This window comes from Lipotes vexillifer, unplaced genomic scaffold (assembly GCF_000442215.2).
Source record: "Lipotes vexillifer unplaced genomic scaffold, Lipotes_vexillifer_v1.1 scaffold1049, whole genome shotgun sequence".
Lineage (NCBI taxonomy): Eukaryota > Metazoa > Chordata > Mammalia > Artiodactyla > Lipotidae > Lipotes > Lipotes vexillifer.
Window position 1 is genome coordinate 644,902 of NW_006799027.1, and position 20,572 is coordinate 665,473.

Genomic DNA, 20,572 nt, shown 5'->3' on the forward strand with positions numbered 1-20,572 from the left:
TCGTTACTGAATTCCACCTCCCTCTACTGAGGGGACCCAAGGGCCCAAGCTGCTTTGTTCTCCTGGGTGGTTGCCACTGTACCCCCGTTCACCTGGCAGGTGTTTCTGCTGAGTCTGGCATCATGCTGAATCACCACTGAAAGTGTCCCCTCTTGTCACCTGCTAATGTCCTAAGTAAGGGTGTACGCACTTCCAACCTCTCTATGCAGGACAAGTTCTTGGCTTTCTAGGGGCAATGATTCACTTCCCTCACTCTCATCCAGTTGGACCCTTCTGTGCTTCTCTCTTTGTTCGAGTCATTTTTTTTTTTTTGGATTTTTGAATTTTATTGTATTTATTTTTTATACAGCAGGTTCTTATTAGTTATCCATTTTATACATATTAGTGTATATATGTTCAAGAGTCTTAAGAGTACTTTTTTCTTTGAAGTATAGTTGACTTACAATGTTGTGTCAATTTCTGCTGTACAGCAAAGTGACTCAGTTATACATATATATGCATTCTTTTTTTCATATTCTTTTCCATTATGGTTTATCATAGGATGCTGAATATAGTTCTCTGTGCTATACAGTAGGACCTTGGTGTTTATCCATCTGGTATGTAAAAGCTTACATCTACTAACCCCAACTTCCCACGCCTTCCCTTCCCCCCCCCCCCTTGGCAACCATCAGTCTGTTATGCGGGCCTCTCACTGTTGTGGCCTCTCCCGTTGCGGAGCACAGGCTCCGGATGTGCGGGCTCTGGACCTGCAGGCTCAGCAGTCATGGCTCACGGGCCCAGCCGCTCCGCGGCATGTGGGATCTTCCTGGACTGGGGCACGAACCCGTGTCCCCTGCATCGGCAGGTGGCCTCTCAACCACTGCGCCACCAGGGAAGCCCATCATCAGTCTGTTCTTTATGTCTGTGATTTTGTTTCTGTTTCATAGATAGGTTCATTTGTGCCATATTTTAGATTCCACATATAAGTGATATTATATGGTATTTGTCTTTCTCTTTCTGAAGAATCTTAAGAATCTTAATTGAGTGTCCTGAGGACCTGAGTAGCAGTCTCAATATTCCTTTCACCATTTCTGTCCAGGATGTGTGGGGAGCACAGGGATTTTATGCATAGAAAAATCTGCTTGATACACCAGAGTTTTCAAATAACGGTTACCTTCCCGGACCCACATATTTGACATGACCCTCAAAACAATTGCAGATCTTCAAGCACCTAGTAGAAACCTCCCAGGAATAAAATTCAACAGCTCTGTTTTTTTTGGAAAAGGAAATGGAAACAAAAGTGGTCGTTATATAAATAGTGAACAATTTGTAGGGATCAGTTATTCATAGAAATGGTCCAGTTAGGAAAGGAGGCAGTGAGTTACTTGTCACTGGCCTGACACAGAGCTGCCTGGTGGGACAGAGGCCTCTTCCAGAATCGAACAATAACACCTGTGATGGAAGAAAAACAAGATTTTCACTTACCTTCTCCAAGGAAAAATAGGATTTCCTTTAAAAGAAGTTCTAACTCTTAAGTGGGAAAAAAGTAAGTGGTCAATAGGCAACTATGTTTTAAAACATCCACTTAGATGTATTTTCATATGGTTTTTAGTAGACACATCCCCTCAGGCTAAAATAACATTTAAAAGAAAATCTTTGAACAATGTGTAAATGTTCAGTAGGTCATATAAATGCATGGACTTTTTATGTATTTGACTTCTCAGCATATGAAATGCTAGGGTTGCAGATTGTTATTTCACAATATCCCAGAACTACTTTGCTTGGGCTTGAATTTTAATTTTGGAGTGCTTTCTCACAGAAGTCGGGAGATTTATGCGGAAGAGAGAGACATACTTGATCAGGGGTGATAAAGTTTCCCTCCAGAGAGCATATAGATGTTTCAGGCAAGCTCTCAGGATTTTAAAGGGCTTGCTAGGAACCAGAAGAAGCCCTATGGGAGGGATTGGCACAAGCCAGAGCCTGGGGCTTCAGCCTTGAAAGAGCAAAGGCTGGGAATTTAGAAATGGTCCCCAGAGCCAACTTCCTGGAGACAATGAAGCTAAACCAGCATGTTGGAACCAAGGCCGGCCCTCAGCACAATTACAAGTTTGTTCTCAGCACTTCTTTTCTTCATCTTCCCCGTCCACGTGATACCATTATGCTCTTGAGATGCTCTTGAGATGTATGCTCTTTACATCTGAGAATGAAGGCCCCGAAGTTCAGACCACGCCTCCACAACCACATTCTGTTCTGAGCCCCTGCTCTGAACCCTGGCTGCCCTGGTATCTGTGAACCCATCTAGGCTCATGGACTATCTTCCACTCAGAAGATATGTTCTTTTAAAAAGGGGCACCTGGGAAAAGCTATTTGCCTTCATCCAAATGAATTCAATCATGGAAACATTAAATGCTGGAGACTCAAGTGGGGACCTATTTGGAAGACAAGATGGGCCCCTTAAATCACATGATGTAAATGGCTCTTCTGTCACATGCAAGTGTGACCTGCTCTTACACTCTGAGGTCCTTTCTACATCCCCAAGACATCAGAGATCAATGTCCGCTTTATCACTAAGAGCTGTTCTCGGTCCAAGAGCAAGCAGAAACCTTTCTCACTCAGATTGTCAAAAAGGACAATCTGAATCAGCAGAGGGTGAACCGTGGAATGTGTTCCTATAAAATGCATACAATTTATAGATCTCAATTTTTTTTAAGTCTAGTAGAGGTCCTCGGGGAGCTTGTTTTAATGAACTGATAAGAATGATTTGTAATTCAGGCATTAACTGCTTGTATGTAAACAGCTACTTCTGAAATGCTTAAGGGTCTGTCTGAAACCAGTTTGTTCTCTTTACACCTTAGCCTGCCATTTAATTTGCATTTGCAGTTTACTCCCAAACCCTTTATTTTGTTGCTCATGCAAAGGTAAATTTCAGCAAACTAATCCATATATGAGATCCAAATTTCTGTGTTTTTTACCAGAGTTGCTGGCTTTGAGTCCTGGAGTATCTGGTGTTTTATTATGACGAATGCCACTTTTAAGGCACATTTAAAACATGCAATTTTGCTCTCCTTGCTTCGTGATGCTAATTTTAGCCAAGGCTGCAGTTATAAAAATCTACATAAATAAATACATAAATAAATAAAATCTACAAGGCTTCCTGGAACTACCACTTTCCTGAAACAATAGTTTCCAGAAATGATTCTAATTAGTGAGTGTTCCATTGGCTCCAGTGGGCAGTTTTATAGATGGTTTCCATTTGCAGTAACTTGTTCACAACACGCATCTACTTTCATAAACACACACATACACATGTGTGTGCTTTCTTAGCTTGTTGGCTTTGGTATGTACCATCCACAGTTCAAAATATCCTGAAACCACGTATTAAACATGGATTTGTAGGGTTCTGCTGACACTCTGAGCACATATCATGGTGGAAATAAACAGAGCTCTCTTTTAAGAGATCTGGTTGATGATAAATCTGTAATCCCTTTTATAACATTCCTGTACATTGAAAAATAGGGATCCAAGATCCTAGAAATACACACAATGGAAATCCCAATGGCAATGAAGGGGATATTTTGCAGGTGGCCTCTTCAGTCTTGGGAAAGAGGTGACTTCCCATGTAGCTCTTCCAAACAGCTGGAGAAATCCAACCCCAGTGTCACCATGTAGCTCCAAACAGCTGGAGAAATCCAACCCCAGTGTCAATCAGATTCCAGAGAGTAGAGGTCAGTGCTCACATCTGGCTAGCTCAGCTTCCTGCAGCATACCCTCACATTCTGATCCTTCCCGCACGTGTTCACTCTCCAGGAAATATTTTATTTATTCCACCATCTGCAAAACAAGATGGCCTCTGGAGCGTAGACAAGGGATGGACCTCTCTTCCAATTTGTCTTAGGTCAGTGAACAACTGTGCAGCAGAAAGGAATATTTCTGCACTGACAGAGTGATTAACAACACTCACCTCTCTTTTGAAGGAGTTAGGGCTTTTATTACGTCTCCTATGAGCAGAGACGAAACCATGAACTTACAGCGATTTTCTTTTACAGGGTGAGAGAATGACAGCATCATATCAATTAATGTTGGCACAAGAAAAATGAAACTCAATAGTTTTCTATGCCCCAGCCTCAGGAAAGCACTCACTGTTGGAGTTATCCAAGAGACTCATGACAAGCAGCAGCCTCATCAAAGGTCCACACCACTGACTTTCCATCATGAACCCTCTTCTGATCCAGAGGGAGGGGCTGCCAGGAGACCTCAGGCAATGGACGGGCTCCAGACTTGGGGACTCTCTAAAGATGTAAATTTCTGTTTGTGTTGGAGGAGCACCCTCAAAATGTTGGCGGACCATGTAAGGATTTTTCTTTTGTTTTGGAACTTGCTTGAATGGAACCGGGCTCTGCTGGAATTCTCGTCAGAACAGGCTCTCTCATGGTTTCTACTATTTCCTGTCTCTGGCCAGGCTGCAGCAATCCCAACAAAGCTTCTCATAGTATTTTATCCTGTTTGGACTCAGTTCCAGTACAAACCTGAGATTAAGTTGAGGCAATGGAAAACAAGAGAAAAACTGTTGAGGAAAAGATTGGCCTGGCACCTCAATCCCGGCTAAAAGAGCGTGAAAGTGTATTATCGTTGTTTATTTTAGTGGTAGGTCAGTGGAGAGGAAAGCTCACCACATTAAAGCCAGGGACCTGAGCTCCAGCTCTTATTCTGCCACTGCCTAAGGTTGAATTTGCAAAGATACTTGGCCTCATCTGTAAAGGAGACTGGAATTTCTCTCAAAGCCCATCCAGCTTTCACAGAGCATATTCGGGGGGCCTATGCATTCCATTCTGAAAAGGCTTAAATACTTGGAAAGGCTGCTTTTCTGACCTAGTTCTTGACCTTAAGTCAGAGCACTGATCATCCGTGGAGACTCTATAACTAGGCATTTTCACTTTACCACCGATAGTAACATTTCAAGCAGGTACCATAGGAATTAGTTACAAACACATTATCTGTAGTTGACAGTTTTGCTGATCCAGGAAAAAACAAAGCTTTTTGTCCTTTTAAAAATAGGAAAATCTGATGCCATTTCTCCCTTCAAATCTTCCCTTGTGTAACAAGAGGAAAAAGGGGTCTCCCTTCCCAAGCTTACCCAGGTGCTCCCTGCCCAGCCTCTCAGGTTGTGCACTAGACCACCCCACAAGATTCTATTCACCTGGGAGACAATGAAATGATGCCTTTTGGAATCATGCAGAGTGATGGCCTTGACCTCCTTCACACCTTCCTGTTCTAATCACAATGGACTACTTGCCTTTCCTGTAATAAGTCAGGCACTTTCCGGCCTCTATATTTTTGTCCACAAGGTTCCCCTGTCTGAGACCTCCACTATTGCATTAAAAGTATTGCTTTTAGTCTAGTTCCTCAAACACAATAAAATTCTCAAAGGCATGCACTCTGCATGGTGCCTCACTGCACAGGTAAATAAGTCTTCGGAAAGCAGGCCGACTTGGTATGTTTTGTCCAGTTTACATTTTCCAGAAAGATAACTAATGAGGAGAGGGAGAGACTAAACATTACATTGTAGGGCTTCCCTGGTGGTGCCGTGGTTGGGAGTCTGCCTGCCGATGCAGGGGATACGGGTTCGTGCCCCGGTCCAGGAAGATCCCACATGCCGCGGAGCGGCTGGGCCCGTGAGCCATGGACGCTGAGCCTGCGCATCCGGAGCCTGTGCTCCGCAGCGGGAAAGGCCACAACAGTGAGAGGCCCGCGTACCGTAAAAAGAAAAAACAAACACAAAAACAAAAGAAAACATTACATTGTAAGTGACACACAATTAAAAATGCCTTGTGGGAATCTACACAAACCAATTTTAACCTGTCTTCTCTTGCTTCTGACTTAACATCCCCAAATCAGTCAGAGTCTGTCTCCCTCTGTCGTCTTTCTCTGTACTGGCTTGTCATCGAGGCTCCGAACTTTCAGAACATTCCAGAGGGGCAATAACAATTTTCCATATTTCTTTCAGTTTGATCTTTCTTCCATTATTCGGCATACTGCCATTTTTAAGTGCATTATAATACCAAAAGAAAAAGAAAACATAAAAGAAGGCCCACAGAGCATTAAAATTAAGGGAAGTGGGATAAGACAGACATGTAAAGGGGCCAGCAAATAGAAAAGGCATCAATGGAACTGTAATATTAGAACAGCCCTGACAGGGCAGTGGTTGGGAGCATGGACACTGGAACCTGAACCTTCCAGATTGAATCACAGCTCCAACACCTGTTTAACATCTCTGTGCCTCAGGGTTCTCACCTCTAAAATGGGAATTATAGGGTTGTTCTAGGATTAAGCGCATTAACATACGGTTGCATTGCGTTATCTGCAGTTACATGCCATGGTATTTATGTTCTATAAAGTTGCCAAGAACTTTGAATTAGTGAATACTGAACCCTGGCTCCTAGGAGAAACACGGGCTTAGCTTTCCGTGAGCCTCTGGTCCCAACATTTTGGTCAATGGACCAATACATAACCCTACCTTGTGTATGTTTTTTTTCTTAATAAGACTTTTCTTTTTTATTGGAGTATAGTTGATTTACAATGTTGTGTTAGTTTCAGGTATACAGCAAGGTGATTCAGTTTTATATATATATACATACATACACATATATATTCTTTTTCAGATTTGCTCCCATTACAGTTTATTACAAGATATTGAATATAGTTCCCTGAGCTATACAGCAGGTCCTTGTTGTTTATCTATTTTATATATAGTAGTACGTATCTGTTAATCCCAAACTCCTAATTTATCCCCCCCCCCCCCCCTTCCCTCTGGTAACCACAAGTTTGTTTTCTATTGTCTGTATAAGTCTAGTTCTGGTTTGTAAATAAGTTCATTTGTATCATTTTTTAAGATTCCATATATAAGTGATGTCATACGATATTTGTCTTTGTCTGACTTACTTCACTTAATATGATAATCTCTATATCCATGCATGTTGCTGCAAATGGCAATATCTCATTCCTTTTTATGGCTGAGCAGTATTCCATTGTATATATACCACGTCTTCTTTATCCATTCTGCTGTTGATGGGCATTTAGGTTGCTTCCATGTCTTGGCTATTGTAAATAGTGCTGCTATGAACATGGGTGTTGCATGTAACTTTGCAAATGAGCGTTTTCCTCTCTTCTAGATATATGCCCAGGTATGTGTGTTTCTTTACATAAAGACACTTCATTTAATATACATTGTTGACTCATTAACATTGAACTCACATTCACAGCCAACAGCAATGTATAACTCATGCCTGAATGAAGCTTATCTGACACACTTATTTTCTTCGTAAAGCACATCTCAGCCTTCTTGTGCTTAGGACACTGGACAGCACTTTAGCACTTGCCTGGGGGCCACTTTAAACAGCATAACCACCACCAATAAGCACAAAAATGCAAAACTGTGGCACTAAATAGCCAGCAGGAAGGATGACTGTTTATAGTCAGAGCTGAAACAAGCAGGCAGAACGTTACTCTGCTCGACCTCAGACAGAAACGTGCATGTGTGGTGACAACGATTTCTCATCCGTGTCCACAAATGACCATGAAGTGACCACATGGATTGATTTGGGGATTACAAATAAATTTTAGTGTGTAGATGGATCTACATATACAGAATCCACAAATGATTAGGATCAACCATTTATTTTAAGATCTAAGGACTGTTTCTGGCACATGGTAAGCCCCATGTACGTGTTTGTTATTATCATACAAGGTATTATTATACAAGGTAGTATGCATGGGTGATGGCTCATTTCTTTGCTGTGATGGTGAATTTTACGTGTCAACTTGGCTAAGTTCTAGTACCGAGGTGTTTAATCAAACAATAGCCTCAATGTTGCTGTGAAGATACTTTGTGGATGTGATTAACATCTACAGTTAGTTGAATAAGTGAAGGTGGTTACCCTCAGTAATGTGGGTGGGCCTCATCCAATCAGGTGAAGGCTCTAGGAGCAGATTCTGAGGTTTCCTGGAGAAAAAAATTCTGCCTCAAGCCAGCAGCATCAACTCCTAGCTAGTTTCCAGCCTGTTAGCTTGACACTCCCCACAGTCACAAGAGCAAATTCCTTAAAGCTCTCTCTCAGACACACACACACACACACACACACACACACACACACACACACACACACGTATCTCCTATTGCTTTCCTCTGGAGAGCCCTAACTGATAAATTTGCTTCTGATGATTTTCTCGCTTGTGATGACCAGTCAAGTGGGAGGGGTGCTGGACTGGAAATTGGGAGGACCAGTCCTTGTCTCATCTGTGACTCCCCATTCCCGTGGTTGCGCTGGCCATTCTCTGTGGGTTTTTCCAGTTCCCTGATTCCCCAGGTAGCAGAAATAGCTGAGCAAAGCCTTCCCCTCCCCCATCCTCTCTTTGGATTTTTCCCATGGAGTGTGAGAGTTGGATAGAACCTTCAAGATTATATCATCCGAGCTTTTTGTTTCTCTATTTCTTCAAGTACAAATGGCTCACATTCCCTTTCTCCCTCCTAACACGGGGCATAAACTCTCGTAAGACTTGCTCGGTCTGTTGCCAGATTCTCTGAACCCTTGGGAAGTCCTGCCAAGCACGGCTCCAACAACAAAAAAATTAGTGGTGGGAGTGGGAAGGAGTGGGGGAGATGGGACTCTTTGAAAGCCCTGAAATACCAGCAGAAAATTGATCAAAGCTGAGGTGAATTTCACCCACCTCTTCTAACGAGCTGCTAACATTGGAGTGGCAGCCTTGTCATGATAATTTGTCACACATATGACCGTGTGGGCTGAAGCCCCTTCAGAGTCATCTTCCCAACCCACTGCCACAGGCAACTTGTCTGAAACAAAGCTCTAAGACATAATGGAAAGGGAAATGCAGGAGGTGAGGGGGTGGGGAATGACCACCCCCTCCCCCAAGTCTCCCATCCTCAAGTATCCACCCTCATTAGGCTTGAAGAGCCTGCTGGGACGTCCATTACATTTGTGCTGTTGCCGCGGCTGCAATGCCCACTGCCACAAAGATGCTGTCCAGGAAAAAATACCACCTCCTGAAAAATAACACGGTGTCAACACTAGTTAGCAGACCAATAAAGCTCTGTGATAAGCGAGACTCCCCCCCTGAGGCAGGCTGGCAGGGATCCCTCCACCAGGGCGAAGCTCTCTTGGGCAGAATGACTGCTTGTGACCCCAGAGGGACCTGGATCTGAGCATCAGACGTGGGATGTGTGCTCACACAGTGAGTCCATCCATCAGAGGGGACCCTGGTACTCGCCTAAGTGGCTCTCGGGCAAACCATCAGTTGGGCGACGCTGTTGTCACCACCGAGGCTCACAAAGGTCCCATTCTTTCTACTTTTAACATAAAAACATCAACAAAACCTCTATTGTGTGTAGACCAGAGAACAAAAAGATGGAACAGAATCCAAGGTGCAGTGGGTACTGGGGAGAAAAATAATGCCCATGTCAGAGGCCAGGTTATACAAGGTCTCTTCTGCACTGAGCTGTTCAATGTGGAGAAGAGAAGAAATAATTTCCCCTTATTTTTCTGTAGCTTTATCAACATGCCAAATTATTAAAAAAGCTGCATTGTGTTTTTTCAAGGAAGACTTCAAATTTATCTATATGTTGATAAATCTATTTATACACACCCCTCTCCAACCAAAATAGGTTTGAAGATGCATCATTTCTGTAACAATGTTAATCGCATAACCTGTTTATATGGAAGCTACTTGACTAAGGCAAGTTGAAAACTAGTCACGCTTATTCTAGGATGGTATCTTCAATACCATCCAGCCGGGCCAAATCCATCCTTTATCAGAAAAGTGATTTGCCCAGATTGGTGAAGTGACTGTTCAAAACCCATACAGCTAGTGCATGGCAGAGCATGTTTCAAACTTAGATGTCCTCAAAACCCAGTGTTTCCCCTATGACCACCATGTTAATTTTATAGGAGTAAATGAAGAATGAAAGTCTAGGGGGAGCTTTCTGTGGACAGGGAGGGGCATGTCAAATTCAAATCCTCAGTTAGGGCTTAAAAGTCATGCCATCTGGACTGGACAGGCAGCTAGAAAGTCAGGCTTAATGCCAGGAAGGCAAGGAAATAGGATCCTAGCTAGGGAAGGATGTAAAAATGGTGGCAACCAGGAGATAATACCAACTCAAACAGTGGAGCAGAGAAGGAGTTAGGTTAATATGGAGTGGACTTGAAAACCTTAGGAAAAAAATTATTCGAACTATGAAATCACTAAATCCAGCTTAAGTTTTACACTAGGAAAAGGAGAGTGTGTAACCATGTTGCCAGCCTCTTCTGAGTAATGTATAGGTTTACTTACCCGTCACTCAAGGTGTTCCTTAACCTCCAGATGTGAAACTGCAATGCTGATGACTGGCAACCTAGAAGTCGAGTTAGAGAACATGGCACAGGTACATTCCCACACCCCACCCAAAGGTGGGTGGTGACAACGTAGGGGAAGAAAGGGAAGCAAAACTCTCATAAAGTTTTAAATAATCTTCCAGGAGGAACAGCAAGGCAGCATCATGCTATAGAAACAGCAAAGGACAGTGAACAAATGTTTTCTTGCCCCTTTACTCTGCTCTCTGCCTTCCCCTCTGCTGTATTTCATGCCTTTTTCCATCTGTGTTCTATGTGAGAAGGAAATATACAGCAAGTAATTCGGCAGGTACTTTTTTGGGGAAAAAGTCCAGAGAGAAATATTCCTCTAACCGGATGTTGGTGGTCAATTTTACCCATCTTTCTCCTGTTGTACTTTTTCATCCTTGTTCTTCTTCCCCAGTCAGCCAAAGTAAACAGAATCTAGATGTTCAAGACCTACATGAGGCTGAGTTTTAAAGGGACCCATTTATCATACGTCATAAAAGCAACTGCGAAGCAGAGGAGTAAAGGGCTCAAACGCATGACCCCAGCAGCTGGGGGTCTCCATGTCTTTCAACTTTTCCCAACAAAGGAATCGTTGCAGAGTTTCTCACTCCTTCTTAACCCTGTTGCTGAGTTGCTGAATTCCCCTGCCACTTTCATGGATCCACGAATGATCCAAATCTTCAACTGCAGAGTACAGAGTGGCTCCAAACAGGTAATGAAGATAACGCGTGTAAAGCACGGAGCACAGGGCCTGGCGTGTATAAGCGTATTGTAGCCACTCTTGTCATCATTCCTATCCTCTGTCTCCTCTTCCTCTTGTTTCTTCTCCTCATCATCTTTATTATCATCTCCAAGGAATGATCTGGTTGTTAGGTCATATTTTGTGTTCCAAGTTTGCTATCAAGAATGAATGAATGAATGAATGTTAAATTTTCTTAGAGTCTTTCAAATGTCTCTAGGGTCTTTGATGAGTAAGTAGACAGAGTTTGGGGAGTAGCTCAGGGTTTAGCAGATCCAGAGTTTCCTTCTGTCTCTCTCTCTCTCTCTCTCTCCCTCTATCTCTATTTCTCTCTATCTCTATCTCTCCTTAACTTATTTCTTGGGAAGATAGAATGTATTAAATATTTTGAACCAATATATGACTATATGAGATCATGCAATTTTTAATGATGAAATTTCACTTTCGTGGTATATATATTTGAAAAATCATTTAATGGTTTAGTGACCAATTTTGATAACTAAAACTATGAATTACCTTGCACTTAATATCATTTTGTAATATTATAATATTTTTAACATTATGCCAGTAATGCAACTGCTTTATCCATTGCTTCTTGCATTTTTTCCCTGAACATATGTTTATTGTATTCTACCTTTGAATGATAATTTAGCTAGGTATAGAAGACTAGCTTTTATAAGTTAGGAATTGCATCTGGCTGCATGGATAGCAATTTGATCGATGAGGTTGGTTTGGGAGGCTTGCCAAAACAAAGATTTTTTTTTTTTAATGTAGTAAGTAGTTGGAGATTGGAAGTCTTAGGCTGTTGCAGTTGCTCAGAGAAGTCATCAAAAGCTCCTTCTACTTTACAGGTCTGCATCCCTCACCATGTGGTATTAGTTCTCAGTGTCACAAATGGTTCACATATCTATATTCATTAAGTCTATGTTCCAGGCAGGAAGAAGGAATAGGATAAGGACAACATGTACAGGCAGCTTTGTCTTTTTTATTAAGGAAATAACAGATTTCCAGGGACCACAGCCCAAATAACTTTCTGCTTCTATTTCTGTGTCACGTGGCCGATCCTAGTCCCAAGGGAGCTTGGGGAAATGAGTATTTTTAAGCGGCTACATTGCTGCTCTAAGTAATAGTAGACTTATGTTAGTTAGCGAGAGGTGAAAATAAAATAAATACTATGTAGAAAACTAGCAGTGTTTGCCACACATATTCATAATTATTTCTTTTCTGTACAGAAAATTGCCCCCCCTTTTTTTTTTTTTTTTTTTTTGCAGTACGCAGGCCTCTCACTGTTGCGGCCTCTCCCGTTGTGGAGCACAGGCTCCGGACGTGCAGGCTCAGCGGCCATGGCTCACGGGCCCAGCCACTCCACGGCACGTGGGATCTTCCCGGACTGGGGCACGAACCCGCGTCCCCTGCATCGGCAGGCGGACTCCCAACCACTGCACCACCAGAGAAGCTCTCCATATTTGTTTTAATCTAGTTGATGGGAAATCTGATACTAGTCTTTTTTTTACGTCCTCTTCTAATTATTCCATTGATTCCATAGAGTCTTTGTGTAAATTAGTCTTCCATTTGTTGATGGTATTGCTCCTCTTTCATCATGTTGGCTTTCATCAAATATTGGAGGATTCTCACTTGAGCACCTGTTTCTGTAACTGAGTTTCTAGGCTAGTTTGCTGGCTGACTCTATTGTACTGCTGCTTGACTTGACCTTCCAGGGTAACTTGGGGAGTGGTATGGGGGGCTGCTGTAGCACAGGGCATCTCAGCATTTAATCCTCCATATGTGGCAACCCTGTACTTTCTGGGAGTTGCAAGCCAGCTCAGGCTCTGCCAGTTCTCTCTTTCTTAAGATCTGAGAGTCACTCCTCTTTTATGAGTCAGATGCGTCTGTCTACTACTGTTGCTTGTAGAGTAGGGAGAGCAAAGTGCAGGGATAAACCCACCTGGCCCCTCCCTCCGAGGTATCACAATGAATCGCCCTCCTGGTTGCTCTTGGTCTCGCTAGCCTGCAGTTCCCTCCACCTCCAGGCAGAAAGATTGTTCAGCTCTTCTTACATCTGTGTGCTGCAGCTTCCTCCTAGGCTTGTCCTGGCCTCCAGCCTCACTCCCTGGCTGATGTTGCCTCTGCAGTTTTCCATTTGCATTCTTTTAAGATTTCTCATAGTTCCTGTCCTCTCTTCTTTCCAAGTAAGACAATACATATGCATTCATTTCCATGGATATGATGGATCTGATGTGAGAAGAGGACGTCTGCAGTCTGTGCTTTTTTCCTACTTGAAAATTAAAGCCTTTTTCAAATATGTTATGAGACACATCTATATGTTTTCTTTCATGAGATTATCTCTGTTGCCCCATAAAGTAGCTTGTGTAGTTATTATGACATGCAATTCACAGATGAGGAAACAGAGAGTAGGGTTAATTATGCTAATCTCCGACATCTAAGAAATACCTTTCTCTTTGCATAGCGTTTGCGTTTTTATAGTTTCATTTGCTGTATGTCCTTCTGCTTATATTTTCACTCCTGAAGGCCACTTGTTGCACCATTAGGGAAATTTGAAAGACAAAGCACCAACTCTTTCTTTCCTGAGTGATAAAGCCCAGGTCCCTAATCAGCACACTAATCCACATGGCATCCCAGACTGAGTCTGTCTCCCACCTTCTCTTGTGCCTGGTGTTCTTGCTTCCACATGGATATTTCTGCCTTGGTCTCTCCGGTGCCTTCTAAAACTTCTAAATTTATCTCTCTTGTGTTTTCAGCTCCTTACCCTGCAACCTAGAAAGACGTCAGAAAAGTAACTGACCCTAAGCTTTGGTGCTTGAAACCAGAACTATAATAGCATAAAATTCATGTCCCAAATGTTCAAGGTAGGGAGAGTCCAAAGGGAATCGAATCCTGTCCTTTACAAAGTTAAAAGGAAGAAACCCAGGGAAATGAATAATCTCAAGGGCTAAAAGTGGTGCTAGACAGAATCAGAGCCAAAGAGTAAAAATAGAGAAGAAAAAGAAATAAAAAAGAGAAACAAAAGGAAGAAAAAGGGGGCTTCCCTGGTGGCGCAGTGGTTGGGAGTCCGCCTGCCGATGCAGGGGACACGGGTTCGTGCCCCAGTCTGGGAAGATTCCTACATGCCGCGGAGCGGCTGGGCCCGTGAGCCACGGCCGCTGAGCCTGCGCATCCAGAGCCTGTGCTCCGCGACGGGAGAGGCCACAACAGTGAGAGGCCCGCGGACCGCAAAAAAAAAAAAAAAAAAAAAGAAGAGGAAAAAGAACAGGAGAAGGAGGAGTAGGAGAAGCAGGAGAACAACGATTACCGCCACTGTCACCATCACCACGGATTAAGGGCCTTAGATAATTTTCTCAAACTGAATTATGGTACATGAGGCTCAAATGTTCTGGCTCCTGGTAATCTGGACTGTGGGTGGGTGATGTTGATGTAAAGACACAGGTTTAGAGTTAGCACCCCTCACCTTTTCTCTCAGGCCCTTTCTCACCATCAGAGCTAGATGTTCTGATGAATTTAGAAGACTAACATGTTATTCTCTTCTATGCAGTATATTTAGAATTAATTTCAGGTCCTATACACACCTCTTTAATTTACTAATGAGAATTTGGGGCTTCATAAGAATGCTAGAGTAAGTCATTTGGAAGGTGTAATAGAGAGTCTATATTCTATGGAAATTTGGAATTATCTTATTGTCCAAGGGGAACCTTGCCAAGAACAACAGTAATTATTTTCAATTACTCTAGACGTTCCACAACTGAGTGAAGATGAGGTGTGTTTATGCCCATAATAAATTAATGGACGATATACCATCTTAGCTATAAATACCTCTTTCAAGACGGTGCAACCAATATCAGATGTAATAATAATTAGTGGGAAGAGAAATAATAGCTTTTGGGAGCTTTGATAGTCCTCTGAGGTAGATAGATATTGACAGGCAGAGTATATTTGCCTAGTTTCACTTTTAGAGCTTTTTCACCTTAACTGTTACAGACAAAAGCCTAATGAAACTGAAGTGTAGAAGACGACAGAGCTCTCTGTATTTCTAGCATATTCTTTACAAATGATGCCTACTTATAGATCTTGCCATCTTTCCTGGTATACATGACTCCTTTTCTTTCTACCAGATCAGCTTGCCTCCTGAGAGCTTGCTTTTGTAACTCCCAGGACCTTGATATTCCCGTGGCATACTGAGCTGCAGAGCAAGCAAGAGGAAAGTACGATGAAAAAAAACAAACTCCCAAGTAGAAAGTTCAGTTCTATGGATCCCTGCAAAATCTCGCAGCTGTGATACAGAGAGATGCCCATTTTGCATATTTCTTCACTAAACTCTTTCAGGTGTACCCTCACACCACCAGCTTTGTTATGAAATGACCCCATTCTTCCTGTGGGTTCTGGAGGAAAGAGCCTGAAATGACCCGTGGGATAGACTAATGGTCCTAGGAAGGTTTAATGGGATGGAGGTTGCTCCAAGCTTACTTAAATTTCATCTCCTTCATAAAAATTTACCTGGCTACCCAACTGAGGATGCTTTTCCAGTTCTCTGAATTCCTAAAACGCTCAGAATATATTGCATATTCTGATTTTTAGCTTATATTCCTAAGTACATTTTTCTGGTTGCTGTTGGTTTAGAACTGGGTCTTCCCCACGGAGGATCATCTCCATATGTTCAGGGATGATGGGTCCCAGCTCTCAGGGCCACAGAGAACCCAGAACACTGGACACAGGGACTTAGTAAATACTGGTTCACTTGACCTTAGAGAAATTGACCTCAGGCCAATAAGCTTTTATTTAAAGAAAATGAAGCCATTTTTAATGTCCACAGAGTCCTAAACAAAAGGAGTCTGACATGAATCCAAGAAGGAGAGATTCCTTCAGTCAGGCCCAGAATATATGCAAAAAACTTCTGCAGCCGTGGCTGGCGCATATAGGAATGCTTCGTTCCGTGAATGCTGGCGACTAATGGGATATTAACTGAAAGTTTCTCGGGTAGGTAGGAGGCTGCTCCCTGACTCTTTGCTATAAACCTACCTAAATCACAGGGTAATAGTATGAAGTGAAAAATAAAATGCTTGTAAGATAAATCCAGCAGAGGGATTTTTTAAAAAATAAAGCAACATTATTGAGGTTGCTTTACAATAAAATGGACATATAATAAAACGTACCCATTTAAAGTGGGTTTGATAACTTTGGACAAATGTACACATTCATGTACCCAACACCCCAGTTAAGACAGAGAATATTTCCAAATCTCCAAAAGGTCCTTGCTGTTCTTTTGCTGTCAATTCCAACTTGCCCCCCTACTCACAGCTGCAGGCAACAACTAATATGCATTCTCTGGCTGTAGGTTACTTGCATCAAAAACAATAAAATACTTAGGAATAAATTTAACCAAGAAGGTGAAAGACCTGTGTATTGAAAACTACAAAACACTGATAAAAGTAATTGAGGAAGACACAAATAAATGGAAAGGTATTCCATGTTCATGGATTGGTAGAATTTATATTGCTAAAATGTCTATACTACCCAAAATGATCTATAAAGTCAATACAATCTCTATCAAAATCCCACCGGCGTCTTTCACAGAAAGAGAAAAAAATCCTATAAGTCTTACGGTATCACTAAAGACCCTGAATAGCCAAAACAATTTTAAGAAAGGAAAACACAGTTGGAGGCATCATACTTTCTGATTTCAAACTATATTAGAAAGCTATAATAATCAAAACAGTATGGTATTGGCATAAAAACAGACTCACAGACCAGTGGAAAAGAATAGAGACCAGGCATAAACCCAGGCATAAACAGTCAACTGATATTTGACAAGGGTGCCAAGAACATACATTGGGAAAGGATAGTCTCTTTAATACATGCTTCTTAGAAAGCTGGATAGTTACATGCAAAAGAATGAAACTGAACCCCTATTTTATACCACTGCATTGGGGAGCTCGTAGTTGATGTATTAAATTAAGAATATGCAGCTCATGACCTGCTGAATGAGGAGGCACAAGCTACCCACACGAATTGGCAGGTAACTCACTTAGCGTCTGAATTCCTACTCTGGGGAAGTGAAAACCTCGGGTTGTTTTCATTTAAGGCACAGATTCAATACACTCACACAAAGGAAGCAGAAGGAGAAGGACACAAAGAGCTGGGGAAATGCAGTCTTCCATCCTAGGTCACAAGTGGACAGGAAATAGAGAGCAGGGTAGCAAGCGCCTATTATTTATAAGGTGGCTGGGGAGGAGGTCACTGACTTTTTGCAGGCTCAACTCTAAGTGTTTATTTTAAAAAGTGCCCCAGGAAAAGCAAAACAGGAGCTTGAGGCAGGAATTCTAAGCTTGGGTCCTTATCTAAATGACCAGACTCTGGTGTGAGCAAGGTCGTCATACTGTAAATGCCAAGGCAGCAACTCAAAGTAGTTTTTTTCTCATCTCAACCATTCACAAACATCAAGTCAAAATGGATTACAGACTTAAATGCACGACCTAAAACCATAAACCTGCTAGAAGAAAACATTGGAACAAAACTTCCTTGACATTGGTCTTGGCAATGATTTTTTGGCTATTACATAAAAAGTACAAGAAACAAAGCAAAAATAAACAAGAGGAACTATATTAACTAAAAATCTGCACAGCAAAGAAAACAATCAACAAAACGAAAAGGCAACCTACAGAATGAGAGAAAATATTTGCAAATCACATATCTGATAAAGGGTTAATATCCAAAATATGTAAAGAACTCATACAGTGCAATATCAAAAAAACAAATGAACTGATTTTAAAAAATGGGTAAAGGTCCTGAATAGAATTTTTTCAAAGAAGGCATATAAATATCCAGGTACGTGAAAAGATGCTCAGCATCAATAATCGTCATGCAAATGCAAATCAAAACCATAATGAGATATGACCTCATACCTATTAGGATGGCTTTTATCAAAAAGACAAGAGATAACAAGTGTTTGTGAGGATGTGGAGAAAAGGAAACCACTGTACATGTTAGTAGAAAGTAAACTGGTATAGCCGTTATGAAAAACAGTATGGAGCTTCCTCAAAAAGGTTAAAAATAGAAATACCATATGATCCAGCAATCTCACTTCTGGGTATATATCTGAAGGAAACAAAATCAGTATCTCAAAGAGATAATGGACCCACATATTTATTGCGGCATTGTTTACAAAGCCAAGATATGGGAACAACCTAAGTTTCACAATGGATAAAGAAGATATGGTATCAATTATGATTCAGCCACGAGAAAGCAGGAAATCCTCTCATTTGCAACAACATAGATGAATCTAGAGGACATTTTGCTAAGTGAAGTTAGCCAGACAAAGACATATTCTGTATGGTGTCATTTATATATGGAATCTAAAAAGAAAAAGTCAAACGCGTAGAAATAGAGTGGAATGGTGGTTACCGGGAGCTGGGAGGGTAGGGGAGATGGGGAGGTGACAGTCAAAGGGTACAAGCCTTCAGTTATAAGGTGAATAAGCTCTGAGGATCGAATCTATAGCATGGTGATTATAGTTAGTAATACTGTAGTGTGTAGTTGAAATTTGTTAAGTGAGTAAACCTTAATTATTCTCATCACACAAATAGTAACAAAGTGAGGTGATAGATGCATTAATTAACTTGATTGTGGCAATCATTTCACAAAGTATACTATGTCAAATCATCACGTTGTACGCTTTAAATATACACAACTGTATTTGTGAATATTACTTCAATAAAGCTGATAAATACATACATACATACTTACATAAATGCACAAATACATACATACATAAAATTTTAAAACAGACTCCTTTCCACATTAAATTACCTTGGCACCTCTTTCAAAATCAGTTAACTGTATAAGAGTAGGAGTATTTCTGGACTCTCTATTTTTTTCCATTTTGATATACATGTTTATTTTTATGCCAGCACCCTACTGTCCTGATTACTGTAGCTTTACAGTAATCTTTGAAATCTGGTAGTGTAGGTTCTTCAGCTTTATTCGAGTTCTCTTTATTTTTTTTTCAAAACTGCTTTGGTTTTTATAAGTACTTTGTTTTTATAATATAAATATTTTTAGAACCAGCTTGTTTACTGGGATTTGTATCGTGATAGCATTGATTCTATTGATCGGTACAGGGAGAACTGTCATTTTTTAGCAATATTAAATCTTCCAATTCACAAACATGTTATATCTCTCCATTTGTTTACATTTTGTTTATTTTCTCTCAGGTGTGTCATATACTATTTCCACAGGTATTAAGCATATTTTGTTAAATTTGTCTCTAAGTATTTCATATTTTGGATACTAATAACAGTATTCTTTCATTTTGATTTTCAGTTTTTCGGTCTCTCTTCCTAATGGCTGCTGGCCTGGGCGCGATGAAGTTCGGGTCCCACTCCTGCTTCTTGTGTCAGCTCTCACACTTCTTAGCATGAGGTCTGGGTGTCTTATAATTTGGCCGTGAGAACAAGATGCTGAATACAGATGTGCCTTCAGAAACCCAGCTGCCTGGCCATCCCCTCCCCCTTGAACACTGGTCCACAGGCTTCTTCCTCTGCCTAAGGTTTTCAATTGCTCAGACAATTAAGAAGATATTTATTAAAGAGGTCTGCAGTGTCGCAGTGTCTGGATTCCAGTTGTTGTTTTCTAAACAGTGGCTACTAAACGAGCAGCTGTGCTTGTTCAGATCTGATTGCCATACACATTTCCTATTCTATTCATTAAGGGGTGAATCATGTGTTTATTAGTTGAAGCACACCCCTGGAAGTGTGCTTGTATTATTAGTCCCATCTGAGAGCAAAGGAAACAGTTTCAGTGAAAGAACATCATAAAAATGCCTCCTCTTTGCATATTACCCTACACCTTCGCTTGCATGATCTCATCTGGTTTTCAGAGATCCTCCTGGCTCGGTGAGTTACTTGCTATGACCTCTATTGCAGCAGATGAAGAGACAAGGATGGTTTGACATCCACGGTCCTATAGAAGGTCAGTGGTGGAGCATAAGACAGAATGCTGGCCTCCTGCTTCCTGGCTCAACCCTCTCTCCATCCCTACATGCTCTTAAATTATAGTGACTCAGTGGGATGGGAGGACGGGAACAGAGCCTGGACAGAAGACAAGGCAGCGCTGACATCAGTGGACTGAAAGGAAGCCAAATCAAGTTCACGTCCTAATTGCCCAGAAAAGGATGAGGACTCTGTTGAAGGTCCTTCCTGACTGAAGGCTCATGTCTCACTGCTTGGGCACATCTCCCAGCCCCAGTGGTCCTCCAGCCCAGAGAGATCAATGTCTAGGGTCTTGGGCTCAAGATCTCCATTCACTGCTAGCCTAGAAACTTCTGCAGAAAGCTGCTCCTCTGTGATTTAACATCCTCTCTTCTGCTTCTCCCCTCCCTCCAGCCTATTGGGTACACCTACTGGAGCTCATCAGAAGCTCTCACCTGAATGCAAAACGGTTTCAGAGAGGATGTTCC